Source organism: Ambystoma mexicanum, chromosome 10, assembly GCF_040938575.1.
Source record: "Ambystoma mexicanum isolate Mex_15411 chromosome 10, UKY_AmexF1_1, whole genome shotgun sequence".
NCBI classification, from domain to species: domain Eukaryota; kingdom Metazoa; phylum Chordata; class Amphibia; order Caudata; family Ambystomatidae; genus Ambystoma; species Ambystoma mexicanum.
In genome coordinates, this window is record NC_090932.1 from 505,085,667 (window position 1) to 505,099,618 (window position 13,952).

The following is a 13,952-nucleotide window of genomic DNA, read 5'->3' on the forward strand; positions in this document are numbered from 1 at the left end:
TATTTCCTCTTCCACAAGACATTGCTTGCAGTGACGAAATGTCACCTGACTGACTCTATACTACAGAGCAAGAAACCAAAGGCAGAATTGACTTAAATGATACACCATTGAAAGATCCACAAGGGGAGCTGTTTTGCGATGGCTCCTGCTTCAAACTCCCGGATAGTACATCCACTGCTGCTTATGCCATCACTACATTAAGCATGATTGTGGAAACCAAGAGAATCTCCCGTAACTCTGCGCAGGCCGCAGAGATTATCGCATTGACTCGAGCATGTGAACTTTCTGAAGGGCTTAGAGTCAATATAATTACAGATAGCCAGTATGCCTTTGGGGTGGTTCACAATTTCAGTAGACTAAGGGCAGAACAAGGTTTCTTGACCTCACATGGAACAAAAATCCAACATGGTATCTTGATAGTTTGGCTACTCTCAGCACTTGCGCTTCCTACTCAACTAGCAATCATGAAGTGTGCCGCACATCAGAAAGTGACAGACGATATAGGGAGAGGAAACGCTTTTCCTGACCCAAGTTGAGCGAGACAAAAGAAACTAGAACCTGCTGATCTAAGAACGCATGAAGGAGTGTGTTCCAGCGTACGATTCCTAATATAAAAAAGGCAACTTCCGTAAAAACTCTATGAGCTAAAGTCAGGATCGTAAATGAAATTCTGTCCTTAACCGAGAGCCAGTGCAATTTCCTCCAAGTGGGAGTGATGTGAAGGTGTCAAGGAGTATTGGTAGCAATGTAGACAGCCACTTTCTGAAGCACCTACAGATATTAGGGGCGTATTTAGGAGAGTTAGCATATAAGGCATTGCAGTAGTCAAGCCTAGAGCCTATGATGGAGCATGACTCCGATCAGAATAATTGAAGTTCCTGTAACAACATTAAACAGTAGTTAAAATAATTGACCTCAGCATTTATTTGGGGTTTGGTAATCTATTTTTCATGTCCATTTAATTTGTGCGAGGTAGACTAAAAATATGAGCTGCGTGGTTGGTGTTTAATTGAAAGAGGCTCATTGCCTCTCAAGGTCCCATTTAACTGTAGAGCAACATCACTAGCCTAAGTATCTCATTTATCTTCACTATATGCTGCCAGGGTAGATGGCGTTAGTGCTTTGGCCAGGGTTGCTGAAATCCCCTAGATGACCATTGCATCCTTGCCAATCTCCATACAGGAGATTTTGGACAGCTGTTCTTCCTTGCCAAAATATGTTTGAGTATTGCAGCTGCAGCTAAAGGCCTTTGTGTCCATTTGTACAAGAAAGACAAACGCACATTTCCCAATTCTTACCGATCCATAGCATCATTATATTCAAACACAGATACATAGTGTTTTGCTCTACAAACATGGTTCAGAGGGGAATTAGTGACGGAGGACTGATGTTTTACTGCATCCGAACCATATGGGTTTTAATTTTATAGATATACAATGCACCCTTGATCCCAAGAAAACCTTTCTTCTTTCTGTTTTAGTGGTTGAACCCAAACCACAATTACAGATTATTAATCGCTGTTCTTCTAATTATACAAGAGTATTGTTTGGCAGCAGAGTAATGTTAATTGGGTTATTCATTCGAAAGTCTACATCCCAAAGTATGCCGATGACAGTGGCTGACTTCCAAAGGCCACTCCCCTGCTAGGTTGGAGGCCTTGCCGCTCTCAGGGGGTGGGGAGTTGTCTACATCCTCCTTGTGCTCTGCAACCCCTTTCATGATGTATCTCCTGTTTCCATCGGGTCCGGACCCTCCCCTGACCTCCTCCCCCTCCAAGTTCCTTCGATCCTTCGACTCCATTTCACTTATCTGCTCTCCACAATTACTTCTGTGCTTGTGGTGGCACATGTGACAGTGTCCTGCCATTTATGATATGATATGGCATTCATAACGCGCCTATAAACAACTGTTTCAAGGCGCGAGATGTTTACATCCTGGCACCACCATTTTTCATGAGCCCTTCTGCCTCTCTTCTTAATTTAGTTAATGGATGTCTTTGATTTACCCAGGGAATGCACTAGGGCTGTGTCCTCCTGGCACACCTCCTGTTCAACATCTTTTTTTCAGCTGATAGGAGAGAGAGAGCTTTTTCACTGCCAGCCTTTTTCAGGTGATACTTAGAGGGACCACAGCTGTTCTGTTAAGCATGATTAGTGTATCCAGCTAAAAGCTCAGTTTCAGCAACAGATATTTTGAAGAGCCATTGGAACTATATATGTAGGGAAGAGCTTTGTGAAACATGCTTTTAAAAGCATGTTTTGTCTCTCTGCCGCTTGTTTCATGAATGTGTTGCTTGGGTGCGTTGGTGACCAAAGTCTCAGGCTGCCAGCCCAGGCCAACTGAGGGTTGGCAGCAGTGTTGCATGGCCGGGGCCCCCTCCCCGAGTATCAGAGTCCCCCAATGCAGGACCAGGTCATTGTACGCCGGCCGCCCAGATCGCCGGCACCTCAGGACAACAGATTGGCATGTCACAGGAAGGGGCTGCTTGGGTTCCTCACCTTTGGGTGCTCGAGGTCCAGTGTCCCAGTCGAGTCCTGCCGAGTCAGGTTGAAATCTAGAGCGGGGTCAGAGCGGCTTTGTCCAGTCGGTTGGCTCTGACCAAACCAGAAAGGGTGTCTCTGTGGGTTAATGGGTTCTTAGTGGGGCATTCCACGCTGTGAAGGTTGCAGGCCGCCACCCCAGGCCGTCGGGTGATGGCGGGTCCACAGAGCCAGGGGATGCCTGCCCGGGGGAAGGTGCCTCACATTTCTGAATCAAGTCGATATTGTTGGTGGGCTAGGCAGCCAGCGCCCCTCCAGCTCTGTACACACAGCACACGGCTTGGCTCCCTGAAGCCTTCACCTCCACCACCTCCTAGCTGCAGCTCTGGGCAGCAGCCTCGAGTCGAGAGGCAGGGTGGGGGCCGGCGGTGCAGCTCGATCTCACGTCCAGGTGGCTGTCAAATAGGGTCTTGGGCAAACTTAGGTTCAGGATTTTCGTGCCGCCAACTGGACCACTGCCGTTAAGCAGCCATCTTCATCGGCTGCTCGACAGTGCCCTGGAAATGCAGCTTTAATAGACACAATCGCGCCACAATGGGAAATCATGACTGCAGTAATGAGCCTCAACCTCAACACACTGTAGAACCATCATCGATGAATCGCGTTAATTCATATGTATGATGGAACAATTCATTTCCAAATCAAAGAGCTTGCAAAGCACCGCAAATCTGTGATAGTTAAAGTCACTAATCAAATGTTTTGAACATCATGCATAACAACGAGTTGGAAGTTTGTGACAAGGAATCTGCATATCTATCTTCGCTTATTACACACACACAACTTCTTATATTACATGTCTTCAATCACTGAAAGTACAGTGGGTTTAACTAGATTTTTCAGGTTGGCATTAACTTGCATTCTGGGACTTATAGTTTACCATTCAGGATGTGAAAATTAAAGCCACAATGATATTATTTTGTTTTAACATGTTGCTATAAGGATTTACGTGCTGTCATATGGCTTTATATTACTTGTCACCTGCACAGAGCCCCGCCCGATAGTCTGGCTCTTTTGTTTAGGGCCAGGCCATCTCCCCTCATACATCCGTGTGAAGGGGAGATGGACCTTCTGCTGCCTGTGGTTCCTCCCCCGCCTTTTGTCCTGGAGGGGGAGAGGAGACAGTGCCTGACCACATGTTCACTTTCCTGCTCATGCTCCCGGTCCTTCCACCTCTGGGGCCCAGGGTAATCGGCCATGGGGGTGACAAGAGTTCACCCAGATTGCAGAGTGTAATTTAAAAACGAGTCCTTTTTTGAAGATTTCTCCTGCTGACCCCCACGCCCAGGATATCCCCTCCACTTAAAGTGAGTGAGGAAGCGCGAGTTACACTACCTTGGCAAGGATGAAAGCGAACTTTACAGTTAAAATAATGACAATTATTTATCAGGCGGGTGAAGCAGTGTTAAAAACATTAAGTAGCCAAGCATGTCTCCAAAATAAAAGAATAACACTACTCATTGTGCTGGAGGGCGCGGGGGTCTAATTTAATGGTAGAAACAATATTTCTGTGCTTTTTAAATAAAAAAAAACGAATTTTACAGCGCTCTACTAGCCACGATTGCCATATTGCATTTCCAGGGTTTAAGAGGTGCACCCAAAGACTGCATCTTATTCTTAGAAAATACATGCATGTGGGAGTGTGTTCCTTCCATCTAATCCTGTGCGTGCGTGAGCCCCGAAAAAGACAACAAGGGACAATATAGCGGCACCTGTGCTTTAATTGTCAAATTCACCTTCAACCCTGCAGTTAAGATTTCACTGCCTACTCTCCCCCTTTATACCCACCCGGGCAAGAAGGAAACCTCCACAAACTAAAATAACGCAGCCAACATATCCCGCCCTCCATATAAAAGAGGACCGTTCGCACTGGAGCCGCCAGCGGAATACAATGGCCAGCACATGCAAAGGCAATTAGGGAGATTGATGATAATCAGTAGGCTGCAATGATATTAAATTACAGTAAGAGCTCATTATTATGATATAGTGCCTACTGCCAAACGCACATGATTCCAAGCACTATACATAATTAGGATATGTTTTACAATGAGGAAGTGACCCACCCCTGTGAGGTTTAAGTTCATCAAGAAAGGAAAACAAGGGGTGTCGCAATAAAAGCGCCAGAATGGGAGCAATATATTAGAAAGCACACGAAGGGACATGGTTTACTCGATATATCCATTGAGTAATATATATATATATATATATATATATATATATATATATATATATATATATATATTCTATGAAATTCAATGAAAAAACTTAGTTAAGGGGGGGTTATGGTTAAGTTGCACTAATAAAAACCTATGAAATTCAATGGAAAAACATTGTTACAGGGACGTTATGGTTACAGATAAAACTGAAAAACCTCAGAAATTCGCCAGTTATGGTAAGCTAAACAACCATAACTCATGGCACCAACGGGCACTGCTAAGACTAACACCCAGGACATCAAAGATGACATCACATATGTCATTGATGACATGACTGATGACATCACATGTGAAATTAATGTTGATGAAAAGTCCCTACCTACAAGGGGTTGTTTTTATTATGTTGGTGACAAGATGTCAGGGGTGATTGTGTAATGTTAAACATGTGATAACTAGCTAACAATTCAAGACTTACTACACATTTGTGCTAGTACAAACAATACATTTGAAGACCCACAATGCATATAAATCAGAGGGACATACAGGCAAACTAAAGTAAGGAAGACAGAAACAGCATCATCAGAAAATGTTAATAGCATTAAAGTTTATCTTCCTGTATACAAATGAATTGTGTGTTGAGGCCTGCTATTGCCCCATGCATGTGCACCATGAGCTGAGACCAAACCCTAAAGAAAGTACTTTAAGAAAATACGACAAGGTTAACGTTTTGATGCAAAGCACCTTTTTTAACATTCAGATTGTCAGTGGATAAAACCACCTGGCCTAGATTTTTCAGTGAACCAAAATAAGTGAGCCAGATATGTGATGTCATCAGTGATGTCATCAATGACATTTGTGATGTCATCTTTGATGTCCTGGGTGTTAGTCTTAGCAGTGCACGGTGGTGGCGTGAATTATGGTTTCTTAGCTTACCATAACTGGCGAATTTCAGAGGTTTTTCGGTTTTACCTGTACCCATAACGTCCCTGTAACAATGTTTTTCCATTGAATTTCATAGGTTTTTATTAGTGCAACTTAACCATAACGTCCCCTTAACTAAGTTTTTTCATTAAATTTCATAGGTTTTTATTAGTGCAACTTAACCATAATGTCCCTTTAACAAAGTTTTTTCATTGAATTTCATCGGTTTTTAGCAGTGCAACTTAACCATAATGTCCCTCTAGCAAAGATTTTTTAGAGAATTTCATTGTTTTTTTTACCAGTGCATGCTATTTTCCTACATCTCACTAATATCATACTTAGCCAATAAGCAATATACACATCTATACACTTTTTGCAACTTTTTTGAAATAATATTGCATCCGTAGACGCCGGGAACGGTTGACTTCATCGGAGACCTTCTGGACAGTGCCACATGACCATACGCTTGCGCGCGGCATGGTGACATGTTCGCGAAGGCATCTGCACTTCGTGATTGGATCCGTGCTATGAAGACAGTTCAGAACTGCATTTTCTACTGATCCAGTAACTTTCAACTTCAAAATTTCCCTTGCACACCTCCTAGACCTTTTTGTACTCATTATCCATTACCAATCTCGTACACAGTACATACTTGGAAGAATTTTATCAAAACTGCTATTTATCTTAACAATGGCATCAATTGCCATCCCTCCTCCCCAAGAACCACCACCACCACCACCAGCTGGAGGACCTTCACAACAAAAAAAGCAAAGTACTTTCAAAGACAATGAAGAGGGCCAAGAAGATGAGGAAGAGGAAGTGCCTACTTCTAGCACCAAGATCCAATCATGGGTGTGTCAGTTCTTTGCTACTGTTGAGAGTGTACCAAAGCTACCAAAGTGAAATGCACTGAGTGCATTTTTGTACTCAGTCGCAGACTACCTGGACAGTACTCGTACGGGACCACCTCCATGCGCCGCCACACCAAATCCAATGACCGCAATGCTCTCAGAAAGGTTGTCCATTGCAGCCCCTGAAATGGGGGATAACGGGAATTAGCACCCCTGGTTCCAAAAGCAGGAACCCAAAGTGCTAAAACATAGATTTTTCTTCCTATAGCTGGATTCCTGCGGCGTGCTGTTGTAAGAAGAATCCTTCCGACAGTGGCACACCTGCAGAGTCCCGCTGTAGGATGCAAAATCCTTTTCCAAGACAGCCAACATTGAAAGAGAAGGTAGGGCTCAGTACACAGTCCCTCTTCTTCCCTTGCCATGGCAGCCTGCAAAACCCTATGAACACATTACCACAAGCACTTTTCTTCCCTTTCAGAACTATCCTGCCTTCGAATAACTTTACCACATAGCCGGTCCCAGGTAGACGTAGCCACTTTAACACCATTTTTCGTCCCTAGCGGTCATGGCCAGTCGCCAGATTGTGCGCGTCATGACCTTATGCCATAACCCAGACAATCTGGCTACTGCCCACAGCCACAGGCTATACCTCAGGCACCAAAGGTATATGACTATTTTTTGTACCTGCAGTATGACACTTGTCAAAAAAGAAAACACAGGCACATTTGCAAAACCATGCTTTAATGTCCTTGCCAATGCTCCTCACAAGTTTGCTTGAAAATCGCTTATGTTTTATTTTTTTTTAAAGTGTCAAAATGTATGTACATACAATAGTCATATAACTTAGCCCCCACTTGACAAGATCCATTCAGTCTTTACACACACATTGAAGGTTGGGTCTATAATCTTTCTCAAAACTTTTGACCACATTTGTCAAATAGCAACAAAGTTATAAGCCATCTAAAAATGTTGAGACCCCCCTCTAATTTCGCCCCCTCTTGAGAAAATCCCACCAAACTTTAGAAAACCATTTATATCCAGATCCAAAATCGTTCTGCCAAATGTTGTGCAGATTCGTCAAATGACACCACATTTATATGCCTTTACAATATTTTGGGATCCCCCCCACTCTAATTTTGCCCCCTCTTGACAGAATCCCACAAAACTTTGGAAAACCATTCAGGATTAGTTCTAGAATAAAATTGAAAAATTACATGCAGTTTCATTAAGTGGCGCAAAAGTTATAAGCCATCCAAAAACTGCTTTTCCCCAACCTTGTAATCCAGAAATAGGTACAGATGTCCTAGGACATCTGAAGTGTCGGCGAACACCACAGGACTGCCCCAGGACATCTGTTCGCGGATGTCGGGGGGTGAAACAACCAATTTTTTGGCTTCTTATGGCCATATCCCATCCCATCCTCATCACCCCACATCCCCAGAGATTGTTAAGTTTGACAGGTGCAATGTTGCTTTTTTTTCTTCTCACCCCAAAAAAATCTGCGAATCCAAGATGGCGGGCATTTCAGGAAAACTGACACATTTCACATTTTCTCCCCACCCAATCAGCGGCCGCGTCCCGATGTCCGCAGACCACGCAAAAGTCTGCAAATTTTTCTAGCCAATCAGAGGCCAGTCCGCGGACCGAACAGGGAAGTGAGTCGGCGGAGTGGACATACATATCACTAATTCTTTTACCTTAAGTTTTGGTCATTTAAAAAAAAATGTACTAGATGGATTTACACCAAATTAACAAAAGCACGCTTTTTGGACCAAGCCGCAGCTCCTGCCGCAAATTTGATAAAAATCCGTCCAGCGGTTTGTGCTGTAGGTGTGAGCAAAGTTTTTTTCCATTATGTCTATGGGAAAAAAATAAAAGTTGGGACCTCCCCTATAACTTGGCCCCCCCTTAACCCAACGTCACCAAACTTTGCAAAGAAATTCAGAGTGGGCCATATACTTTTTTTTGCTACGTTTGGTGAGGATTCATCCAGGGCGAGCAAAGTTATAAGCCACCCAAAAAGTGCTCTTCCTATGGGTTTAACAGCTTAACCAAAACCATATATATATATATATATATATATATATATATATATATATATATATATATATATATATATATATATATATATATATATATATACAGTGAAAAAACTTTGTTAAAAGGGACGTACTGGTTAAGTTGCGCTACTAAAAACCTATCAAATTCAGTAAAAAAACTTTGTTAAAGGGACGTTATGGTTCAAAGTAAAACCGAAAAACCCCTGAAATTCGGCAGTATTGGTAAGATAAGCAACCATAACTCGCGCCACCGTGCACTGCTAACACTAACACCCAGGACATCAAAGATGACATCACAAATGTCATTGATGACATCACTGATGACATCACATGGCTGGCTCTCCCTTTTTTCCTTTACTGACATATCTAAGCCACATAATTTTCTTCAGTAACAGTCAGAAAGTAAAAATTGAAAAGGTACTATATTTGTAGACTTAGGGTCAAGTCATCATATGAAACATATATATAGCGGAAGACACAGGCTTGAAAGAGAGCAATCCTTTCTGTGCATGAAGATAATCATAAGAGTTATCAGCACTTTCTCATAGTTTTATTTTTATTACTATACCTTCCCTGTATATGCTCATATTTGTATACATTGTACTCACACTCCTTTCCTTTGGGTTCACTGAATTCATTTGATACACATACATACAGTAAGTAGCAGCTTTGAAACAGAGCAATCATTTCTATGCATAAAGATAATCAGTTAGGTTATGAACTCTTTCTGCTACTACTTCTGCTTTTTTGCTTACTTCTCTGTCCCTGTATATACTCATATTTGTATGTGTTGTTGTCTCTTTGTGTTTTGTCTGTATTAAGTGTAATTATGTATTAAGTGGGTTTTATTAGCTACTTATTACATGTTTCACGGTACGCAAAACTCTAATAAGAAAGCAGTTATCATTTCATTATTCTACATGGCAAGATTATGAATATTGCACCTTCATCATGTATACTGCACACACTGCCTAAGTTTCTGCACGAGTGGCTTAGTATACTGGATAGAACTTCATAATAGAATGCTATTTATGTCAATGCATTGCTTAATGCACTAATTAGCTCATGATATTTATTCAAATGATCCTTGACACTTTTTGGTCAACATTATAAGAATCCCTCCTACAGATTTTTAATGAAAAGTAAATGCACATGTGATGTCATCAGTGATGTCATCCATGATATTTGTGATGTCATCTTTGATGTCCTGGGTGTTAGTGTTAGCAGTGCACGGTGGTGCAAGTTATGATTGCTTATCTTACCATAACTGCCGAATTTCAGTTTTTTTTTCAGTTTTACTTTAAACCATAACGTCCCTTTAACAAAGTTTTTTTACTGAATTTGATAGGTTTTTAGTAGTGCAATTTAACCATAACGTCCCTTTTAACAAAGTTTCTTCGCTAAATTTCATAGGTTTTTAGTAGCGCAACTTAACCATAGCGTCCCCTTAACAAAGTTTTTTTACTGAATTTCATGTTTTTAGTAGCACAACTTAACCATAATATCCCTGACTTTATATACATGTAACATAGAACATACTGAACCCCTAGCTAGTGATTTCGATGTCCGCGGACTACCGCCATGTCCGCGGACATATCGAAAATCTGAGCGTGGTGAATGTAAATTTAAATAGTGTGCCCCATTTCCCCTTTGAGGTTGGCTCTGAAAAGACCCATTTTTTTGTTTCTTTTTGCAGATGCTTGACAGACACCTGTTATTTTGTATTTTTTATTTTTCTATTTTTCTTACTTTACTCCTAAAATCTTCACATAAGCTTCTCTAAAGCAACCCTTACATTCCAAAACAGAATGGTATTTCCCATAAAAAATAAGGAAATGCCATCTTCTTTAAAATAAACAGCATTACTGGAATAAAATATTCTCATTATTACAGAAGAACATACCAGCTCTAAGCATGAAGGCACACATGACTCGGGTGATTACACACCCAGCAATGTTTTGCTGAGGAAAGAAAAAACTGAACTATTGTCCCATATTGCCCTAGGTACTAATCCAGAAAAAAAATACTTTGGCATTTGGAAGGATGTTCGTTACTGCTTGAACCAAGTGTTCCAAATCTGCCAACAAAGTAGGGGCACAGACATAGCCCAAATGGAAAGCACCATAGTGCAAAACTACCACATGGGGACTGTTGATCCTGCCCATATCTTCACAAACTTGTACAATTCCCTGTACATTGCAATCAAGCACAGTGCTCCACACCACCTCCACTCCTTTAACATCAAAATTCTTTGCAACATGCCTGCATTGAGCATACTGATGTAAACCATGCACAAACATATCTCAGAGCACGAACACCCTGACTTTCTCCACTTCTGCCATCTTCACTACACACAGTCTCTTTGAACACAAATCCACAACCTCAACATCTGATTGGCTGATCCCTACAGTCTTCTTTCCATGCTGGATTTGCTGGAAAACCCCAGATGTAGCACGCCCTGTCCGCAGACCGCATAACTCTTAGACAGCCCTTCTACCATTTCCACTTCATTCTCTGTGCCATTCCCTCATTGGATACAGCTAAGCAGGCACACAATACGGAGAACGTCCTCAGAACACCCCCATTTTGTTTATTTTCGAACATTTCAGGACACCGCGAGTGTTCTTAGAACACATTCAACTTGCCAGTGAACAATACGGACAAGATCCTCAGAACACCCCCATTTTCTTTATGTACGAACATTTCAGGACACCGCGAGTGTTCTTAGAACACTTTCAGCTTGACAACGGACAATACAGACAACGTCTTCAGGACACCCCCTGCGAACATTCCAGGACCCCACGAGTCTTCTTAGAACACTTTCAACTTGACACCGAATCCATTCTGTTTATTTACGAACATTTCAGAACAGCCGTGTTGCCCGCAGAAAAATTGAACACAACAAAAGTGTCTAGCACATAAAAAAAAGAACATTGAACCTATCTCATACTCCCCCACCCTCTCCAAACACTCTTACACAACAACACACTCCACTAAATACAATTTTTAATCCAAGTTTCATCGCGCTGTCCGCGGTCATCCGTGATTGCAAGATGGCGGGCGCCACAGAAAATCTGACGCGCTTCACGCACAGCGCTGTCCAATCAGCAAACACATCGCATGTCCACGGACATCACGCAAGCCGCTTGGCCAATCAGGGCACTGTCCGCGGAGCGAACCGGGAAGTCCGTCCGCGGAGCGAACAGAGATATCACTAATTTTTCTGCCTTACATTTTGGTCATTTAAAAAAAAACTACTGGACGGATTTACACCAAATTTGCAAAAGCACGCTTTTGGGACCAAGCCCCCGCTCTTGCCACAAATTTGGTGTAAATCCGTCCAGCGGTTTGGGCTGTAGGCATGCGCAAAGTTTTTTCCCATCATGCCTATGGGAAAAAACTAAAGTTTTGGGACCCCCCCATAACTTTGCCCCCCCTGGACCAAACCTCTCCAAACTTTGCAAAAAGATTCAGAGTGGGCCATGTACTTTTTTTGTTTGGTGACGATTCGTCCAGAAGGAGCGAAGTTATAAGCCACCCAAAAAATGCTCTTCCTATGGAAACACCAACTTAACCATAACTACATGGACGCTACTATATATTTAAAAAGGGGGAAGCTAAGCCTTTAGCACCCCACAGAGGTTTGCACTCCAACCGATGTGCACAGGATTGCGGGCTACACCCAGTGCAAAAACCAACCTGACTCGATCAGTTCCTCGTAATATCCTGTTTATTCCATTATTACACCATTTAAAAGATACAAAAGAGAGAACACCAGTATGATACGTTTTGCAGCGTGCTTGCTGCTTGTTCACATACAAAGAGTCTAAACACAAGTGGTGATACATAAACAAACATCACATCTCTATGGTCTTTGCTCCACAGTTGTCCCTTTTCTCTTTCGTCCACATTCCACATGTTGCATGCAAGGTTCAGTACAGGCACTGTGGCGGCCATTTTATAATGGTTTACTTATATCTAGTGTCATACGATTTTTGTTATTATTCTTTTGAAGCTCCGATATATACTTCATTATTATATGATTCGCTGTTCATAAAACACATTTCATTTTAAGTGCACAGTGCATGAGAGTTGTTCATTAAAAAAAATTCTAATAATTCAACTAATTTAGGAGAAATGTCGTTTTAAGATATTTGATGCTTAAAAATCATAGCAGCTACAATCATTATTTCAGTAATAAAGTGCTTAGCACTTAAGGTGCTTAATGCAAACAACACATAGCAGCTATAATTACCATTCTGATCCGAATGTGCTTAGTGCACTCCTGCAAGCTATGTAGGTTGCATTCTTAAAGTGCTTATTGCATACTTATTACAGCAGCCATAATGATTGTTTCAAGATTAAAAATGCTGAATACAAATACTATAGTGCTCTCCTGCCCAAATAAAAGAATCAATGAACGACAGATTATGAGAATTTTGGTTAAACTGAGTAATAGACATAATACAAAACATCATCAACACTTTTTTATACACACAATTTGTCCTGTGCAAATGATTAAGAAACCCCTTGTCCCAACAAATACTTTTTGCCAAAGGTAAATATTTGTAATAAAGTGCATAGTGCTCTCATGATTCCTATGACAATCAATTATTGGACTCAAAATTCCTGATATACTGATGTTAATTAATACAATCACCCAAAGTATACTATAGTTTCAATAGAACCACTGTGATAAAGTTATTCAAAGACCAACATGAGGAAGTGTACCCCACATTATCACAAAATATAAAAGTGCATAAAACGCATCTCTTAAAATACTATAGTGAAACACAATATTCACAGGAAAAAACTAGCAGCTTCATTAGTTCAAGTACTTATTCTATAATGGAACATCATAATTTACTCATTTCATACAAAGTTGGGCATTCTGCAGACAAATGAGGACCTTGAAAGAAAATGTAATATTAGTGTTGATAATAAAAAACTTCAGTTCCCAAAAACGTGTACAATGTTTCATCAAGATTATGGGCCTCATTCTGAGTACGGCGCTAACCAATGGCGCTATTAACGCCTTGGTTGACGCCGTACCCGGACCGGCAGCGCCTTGGTGGATGGCGGAATTACCGCCCCATTCCAAGGTTGGCGGGGCGGTAATTCCCCAATCCCCATTTACCCTTCCCCATTCCCATTCTTGCCCCATAGGGCATAATGGGAGTGGGGAAGGCGTCAATTACGCCACCGTAAATTACGGTGGCGTAATTTACATCAAGGTCCCTTAGCGCCATGGTTTTTAACACCTGCTAAAAGCAGGTGTTAAAACCACCATGGCGCAAAGGGAACTCGGAGTATGGCGGTAAGGGATTACCGCCACCACTCTCGTTAGCGGTGGCCGCTATCCCTTACCGCCATACTCGGAATGAGGCCCTATGTCCCCTTGGTTTTTTGGTCTCAAGGTCTAGGATA

At 41.8% G+C, this 13,952-nt stretch overlaps 1 protein-coding gene across 1 annotated transcript in view; it reads right to left on the reverse strand.

The window, feature by feature from the left end:
• LOC138493192 (kyphoscoliosis peptidase-like) overlaps positions 1 to 13,952 on the reverse strand; it is a 540,186-nt gene that overhangs the window by 209,446 nt on the left and 316,788 nt on the right. The window lies entirely within an intron of this gene.